This window comes from Mytilus edulis, chromosome 6, assembly GCF_963676685.1.
Source record: "Mytilus edulis chromosome 6, xbMytEdul2.2, whole genome shotgun sequence".
Classification (NCBI taxonomy): Eukaryota; Metazoa; Mollusca; class Bivalvia; order Mytilida; family Mytilidae; genus Mytilus; species Mytilus edulis.
The window spans coordinates 2600702-2608413 of NC_092349.1; the positions used below are offsets into that span (position 1 = coordinate 2600702).

General features: G+C 30.9%; 1 long non-coding RNA gene across 1 annotated transcript; it reads left to right on the top strand.

The window, feature by feature from the left end:
* The first annotated feature begins 2785 nt into the window (after window positions 1-2785).
* On the top strand, window positions 2786-7414 carry LOC139526938 (uncharacterized). The gene is made up of 2 exons (XR_011665223.1): window positions 2786-2997; window positions 5056-7414. It is a non-coding gene; the product is annotated as an uncharacterized lncRNA (long non-coding RNA).
* The last annotated feature ends 298 nt before the right edge of the window (window positions 7415-7712 follow it).

Genomic DNA, 7712 nt, shown 5'->3' on the forward strand with positions numbered 1-7712 from the left:
GATAATATACGTATGGACGGTCAGGTAAATGCCAAAAGTATACGTTTAGGCCCATATGATTACCTAATATCAAGTTAGGTATTGTTTATCTTCAATGTTATTGATATTCAGTTTTGTTAGTTAAGTTGTTTATTCAACATTTAGATAACTTAACTATGCGTTGTAGTTGTCGTACATTTTCAAACGTGCTTACAAATCGTATCTCGTAATTGTTAAGTGGCTGATTGCATATTTGGTCTTTTCTATTTGATAATTTCCGAGACGAATGTGTCACGGTGACACGCTAGAGATGCTCAATAAATACAATTCATTCTGTCTGGTCCATTCTTTATAGAAAATAGTGTGCGGGTTCATGTCACTCATATTAAGATTGTTGTGTTGTGTTTGGTATACAGTTGTTTGTATTGTCGCCATTTTCGTTGGGTTTTTTTTTGCCATAGCATTGTCACTTTGTTTCGATTTATGAGTTTGAATATCAGTTTGGTATTTTTTTCATCTCTTTTTTCTTTCAATCATTTAGATAAAATGTTTATTCTAATTATTTTGGTGATGTAGAAAAGAACAAAGATTAAAAATCAAGATTTGCAATGCAATATTGATAAATGATAAGGCTTGAAAAGAGCTATAAGTTAACCCTTATATTGTCAAAATTATTCAATCTTATAAAATCATTAAAAAAAGCCAAGATTATTATACCTTGCAGAACGGCCTATTATAATCTCACAATGACGTGTTAAACATGTCCAAATTGTTATATTTGAAATAGTATTTCTGTTATACGTGTAGTGTTGTGTTTTGTTAAAAAAAACAATACGATCAAATGTCTAACCAAAAAGTAATTTCAACCATATCTGCATCTTCGTAAAATCTATCTCGTAGAAAAAATGTTCTTTTGCTTATAAGTCTTTGCTGATATTTAAGGTGGTACCTAACACTACAGACAGATAACTCTGTAAAGTCAGCTAAACGTTTTAATTACGTTGTGTTGTATAGGGAATATTAAGCTTCTTAATGATCAAATATGGTGTTTGTCAAACTGCTATATAACCAGTGTATTTTTTCTGAAAAAACGGTTGGTTCAAAATTTTTGAAATTTTTATATTTTTTGTTAAAGGGTCAAAGTAAATACTTTGTCAAATTTAAATAAAATTAAACGAGCCAAATTAATTTTAGTGAAAGTGTTAGGTACCCCCTTAATCCCACAATCTAAAATTATTTCAAATGGCAACTATAACTACATGATTTTCCTACTCTGTACAGTTTCATTCCTTGAATTAATATTCTATAATCTGCGATTTTGGTAATAAGAGGATGACGCACCAATGTTTCGCAAATTCGTAAATGCATTTAATATAATAGTTAACCATGATATTTTTTTAATATTTATAGAATAACACATACAATAATACAAGTTACCAGTAAATACATTGACTAAACAATTAACCAACACCAATGTCGACTGGAAAATACCACTGGGTAATTCATGAGGTTGACCAGTTCACACTTATTGGTGACATCTGCCGTGTTTCAAATGACCATAAACTGGTCAGTTGCGTTTAGTGAAGTGGCAATGTGGCCCAAACTGATGAAAATTTAATATATATATATTATTTTGTCTGATCAATTTGTATTATTACCTTTATGCGGTTGCGTAAACATTACATAGGCAACTAAAAGATCATTCAATCAAAGAAAAGATAACTGCAGTTCAACAAGCGGTCTTAGCTATGATCTCTATAGATTTGTTGTTGTTTATTTTAATTTAAACTTCTTTCCTTCACCAAAAATACGGTACGAAACATTGCACTTTATAATTTATAGGGTTTTAGTTGCTTTTACATGCCTCAACTATCAATTTAACAAGGAGACAATACAAAACAGACATTTGTATGTTTTTACGAATAAAGACAGTTTGTTTGTTCTTGTTATTTTGCTTTAATTTGAAGATATATTTATAATTAAATAATTATATGGAGTGATAACACCTACAACAAATTAATTGATTAATCAATTAATTTTAATTAATTAATTAATTAATTAATTGATTGATTGATTGATTGATTGATTGATTGATTGATTGATTGATTGATTGATTATGATTGGTGTTAAATGCCATATTTAACATTATTGTGCTATTTTACGGCGAACATTTGTTATTGGTGGAGGAAGCCGGATTGCCAGGAATGTCAGGAGATAACCACCAACTTACAATCCTGACATATGACACTAATTTCGCGCTTATAATCAAAAAGTCAAGCCTCCCATTTCTTTTTATATATACAAGGGGTAACAGAGCCATCAAAACACCTTGATATTGTTAGCAGATAAGTTGAATTGATAATTAAATTCGAAAATATCCCACTAAATCGATTGTGTCGATATCAGCAATGGAAATTTTGTAAATACTTATAACAATACATGTTATAGTCACTTTTATAAATAAAGGCAACAGTAGTATACCGATGTTCAAAACTTATAAATCGATAGAAAAAAACAAATCCGAGTCGCAAACCAAAACCGAGGGAAACGCATTAAATATAGGAGGAGAATGACGACACAACATTAAAATGTAACACACACAGAAACTAAGCATTAGACAAAATCCGATGAGAATAACAAATAACAAATATAACATCAAAGGATTTAAAATATTGTTGAATCGACCTTCACTGAAGAAACATTGATATGCACAAGTTCTTTTGTAGAATTAGTATGTTAAATGTTATCATTTAATAACAAGCAGTCAAAATGTAAAGTAGAATTATGACTGGCATACTATTGATAAGTATAAATGAAATGATAACAGATCAAAGATTTATTAGTCGAACGTATGGATGAGGAAGTTATAATTACAATGTCATTGTTTTGTCATCAACAAGGAAGCTCAAGAAAAGTAAATGTAAAAATCACCTCAATATGCATTATGTCTTGAACAACGCCGATATATTCTTCATATAACTTTAAATGTGAAGGATACATGTGATAATAATAATAAAGGTAAGTGCTCAGTTGCATTGATCAAATTGATATTACATGAATAGATAATCCGAACAAATTTACATTACTATGAAGATCTTATGACTAAATCCGATGTCTTAAGGTCAGGGAGTTAGATGACTATGTCAAAACTCATTATATATTTGATAAAAAATACATTGACTGAAATGTTTATCTTAAAAAAAAATCTTAAAAAAAAAAAAAAAAAAAAGAAATGTTTATCTTTAATGTTTGAAATTTGAACCTAAAATATCTGTCCTGTGATTTTTTATTGAAATTCGAATTACGGAAATAAGTGCAAGATCGTGAAATATTACGGGAACGAGTTCAAAAAACATTAACGAACAAAGTATTAAGATATCAATTTGTTTACTATACTGTAAACAAATGTCATATATTCGGAAAGAGAAATTAAAACCGTCAATTGACAAATCCAGAAAATCTATTGATAACTTTGGGAAAATCATTTATCAAAATAGAATAGAGAATGGAAAACGAAAATATGTCAAAGAGACAACAACCCGACCAAACAGTAAAAAAGACCACCGATGAGTCTTTAACGCAGCTAAAAAATCATGCATCCGGAAGCGGGCCTCATTTATCCTCTTAGCAATGATGTACTGCTAGTTTAGCAAAATGAATACGCAGTCAACTCCACAACATACAAATGATCAAACAAAATCACACAAGACTAATAAAGGCATAGGATTCTTGACATGGAACAGGCTAAACAAATTATGCGGGTTTAAACATATTGTGTAGTACATGTAGTATGTCAGCTCCCCATATACATCTAGCAAACGTAAAATAAACTTACACACATCAAAACACATAATTGGATTCAGTTTTACACTATGCGGTATGGGCTTTGCTCATTGTTGAAGGCCATATGGTGACCTATAATTGTTAATGTCTGTGTCAGTTTGATCTTTTGTGGATAGTTGTCTCATTGGCAATCATCCCACATCTTCTTTTTTATAATAATTTCTGAATTAACAGTCATATAATTGTCATACTTTTCGTATTTATAAATGCTGTGATACGTTGAAGCATCTATACGTCGAAAGTATGGACGAGGAAGTTGCAATAACAGTTTAAAGTGTTTCGATTTATAAAGGAAGTAAAAACTCCAATTTATCGAAATTGATAATTTCTTATGCAATTTCTACTTTTTTACATAATATCTAGGGAAAAACCAATAAAAAGTTGATTAATATAGAGATTTGAATATACATAAGTATAATAAAGGTCAGTGTTTAGCTGTACTGATAAAATTGTAATTGGTTTAATATAAGTAGTTTTGTAAAGCTCGTAATCGATTGATAATCCGACAAAGTTTACATTACTTACAAATTAGGAAAAACCTATCCCTAAATGCAATATCTTGGGATCTGGAAGTTATATAACTAACTTGACCAGGAATTAAAGAATGTTCACTGACTGAATGATATAACCGATATTTTTTTAATATTTAAATGTGAACCTAAGATATCGATCCTGTGATCTTTTTTTGTTATTGAAATTAGGACACTGAATTTTAAATGCATTATCATGAAGTCTCAAAAATCTGTGAAAAAAATTGTTCATTAGCGTTGCAACAAACTTTTTCAACTTTAAATTTGAATATAAAAGCATTTCTTGACCAATGAATAAATTATATTAGTAATGTCAACGCCTTTGGCGAAGTTATTAATCAAACGGTCACTTTAGATGAAATAAGTATTGCAAAACCAGCCCAACATTATCCACAAGAACTGAAGTTGCATTTCAGAATTGGTCGATTTTTGTTGTTATTTGAGTCAATTTGATTATAATACTAAGGCTTTTCTACCTCAGATTTAGATTACCTTATTTGGCCAAACTTTTAGGAATTTTGGCCCTCAATGCTCTGCAATTTCGTACTTTATTTGGCCTTTTAACTAGTTTTTGGGATTCGAGCGTCCCTGATTAGTCTTTTTCCAGACGAAACGCGTGTCTGGCCTAAATACAAAATTTAATTCTGGTATCTATGGTGATAGTATTGCATTTTTGTAATAATCTTTAATACATCTTTTACAGGCAAGTGAAGCGAGATCGCAATGAAAAACATCGTAATTTTATGTTTCTTGATAGACATAATCAGAACAGAGTCAGTCAAACCTGATTTGATCTTCCCTTGTGCAAACTTTACTAATCAAGCAGAGTTATATATAGACTGTTCTCATAGAAACCTAACAAACATTCCACCTTTACCAAACAATACTGTTCACCTTTATTTACAAAACAACTTCCTGATGCAAATACCAGATAATGCCTTCGAAAACATGACAAATCTTATAACGTTAGATTTATCATTCAATAGATTGATGTTATATACCAAGCAGACATTCACTGGTCTTCGAAACCTGCAAATTCTTAAACTCGGGAACAATATTATCTATCAAATACCAAATAAAACCTTTGAAAATATGTTTAGCCTTACACATCTTGATATATCGTTTTGTTATTTTTCATCACTGAATGAAAAAACGTTTTCTGGGCTGGTGAACCTCTTACATCTTAAACTAAATGACACCATTTTGAACTACAATACAAAACAACTTCCAAAAGGAAGCTTTAAGGCATTAAGATCGTTGAAACAGCTTTCTATTCAACACAATAATTTGGAATCAAGGACTAAAATTTTCCCAGATGAAACAATTGCAGATTTAATAATGTTAGAAGTATTGGAGTTAGATGTCAGCTGTAGAGATCATCATCGGCAGTTATTTGGAAAGGGATTTTCGACACTTAACAATCTCCGAACACTAAATTTTAGTATATGTGGTTACGTGTATCTCAAACATGATACATTCAAGCATACACCACAGTTGACGAATGTCTACATAAGCAAGTGCGCTATTCTATGGATCGATGGGTCCAAAGCATTTTCCAAGCTCAAAAGATTGGAAGTTTTAGAATTAGATGTAGATATCACTGAAGAAAGAATGGAGGAATCATGGATTGTAAAACGGACGCAGACGTCCAATCAGGAATTTAAAGATAGTTATATTGTCGGTATGCCAGAATTACATTCTACATTTCCATGGGAACAAATAAATGATGCACTCTTCGGTACACCAATAAATGAATTATATTTTACAAAGAACCGAGATGTGGTGGTTTTCCCTATGAAGCATAGTATACGGGCACCACCTAGTCTTCGAAGTCTAGCTTTTAGTAATTGTGGTTTCCGTCAAATATTGCTGAATCTTACATACGTGACAAGATTACAAATCGATGGGAATCAACTCGGAAATTATCTAGCGAACAACACTTATATGATAACGACAACAAGTAGACTTGAGTTCATATCTCTTTCAAACAATTCAATTTATAAAGTAAATTCTAAATTATTCAATGACCAACCGCACTTGAAAGTCATTGACTGAAGTTATAATTTCCTTAAACATATCAACTTTCACTTGAAACATATGATTCATTTAGAGATGCTAAATCTTGCAAATAATTCAATAGTTTATTTAGATGATGATTCAATAGCGAATATAGAACAAATTCTTAAAGAAAATAATAATCTTAGAATGAACCTGGGTGGAAATCCCCTACATTGTGGCTGCTCTTTACTCCCTTACTTGGAATGGATGATTAATGTTCGTAAACATTTTGTACATTTTGATCAACTTAGATGCATTCTAGTAAACGGGAGCATGTCAATGTCAAATTCTTTTGGGGACTTTATACTCCATCTTCAAACAGACTGTATGAACAACTCACATTTGATAGTTGGTGTGTCGTTCGCTTTATTTGGCTTCATATCATTATTAATAGCAGCTCTCATTTATAGGCACAGATGGAAACTCCGCTATTTATTTTATACAGCAAAATTGAGATATGTCTCTCAAAATAACATAGAAAATCGTGGACAATACGTCTACGATGCTTTTATATCTTACTCCGACGAAATTAGAACGTTTGTAACGGAAGACTGTATTGATAATCTTGAACAAGAAGGACATTTTAAACTATGTATACATCATCGAGACTTTCTACCGGGCGCAGCCATAAATGACAATATCATCCAAGCCATCCAAAGTAGCAGAAAAACAATCTGCATCATAACTAGATCTTTCATTGAATCTTACTATTGCATGTTTGAATATAACATGGCAAGAATGGAAAGCACTCACAGAAAGAAAGACAAAAGTCTTATTTTTCTGGTGTTTTACGAGAAATTGCAACCTGATGAGTTACCTCTAGAACTATATAAAATTATTCAGAAAAAATCGTATATTGAATACCCAAATGATGTTCACGGAAATATTATTTTCTGGGAGAAAATCAAAGACGCTATCAATATATAGAAAAGAAATTATATACGTCTGGTTACAATTGAAAACTATATCTCTATGTGTGTATCATTGGAACATGAAGAGCACAACTTGCTTTCAATCGCAATTTGTAGTGACCAGCAGCTATAAAAAAAAATGCAATGCCATGATATCAATAGTACAATAAAACATCTGAAACGACATTTCGTCAATATACCATTTCCTTATAATCTAGATGTCTAAAACAAAATATATTTCAATATATGAAACAATGAAATGGTTGAAAGAACTTTTTTATTGTTTATCCTTTAGTCAAAACATATTGCATTGCATGATCTAATCATGTTTTGGTTCTTCTTTCCGGTTTTTTTTTTTTTTATTTTAGTTCAAATGACTAGTATCCCTTAT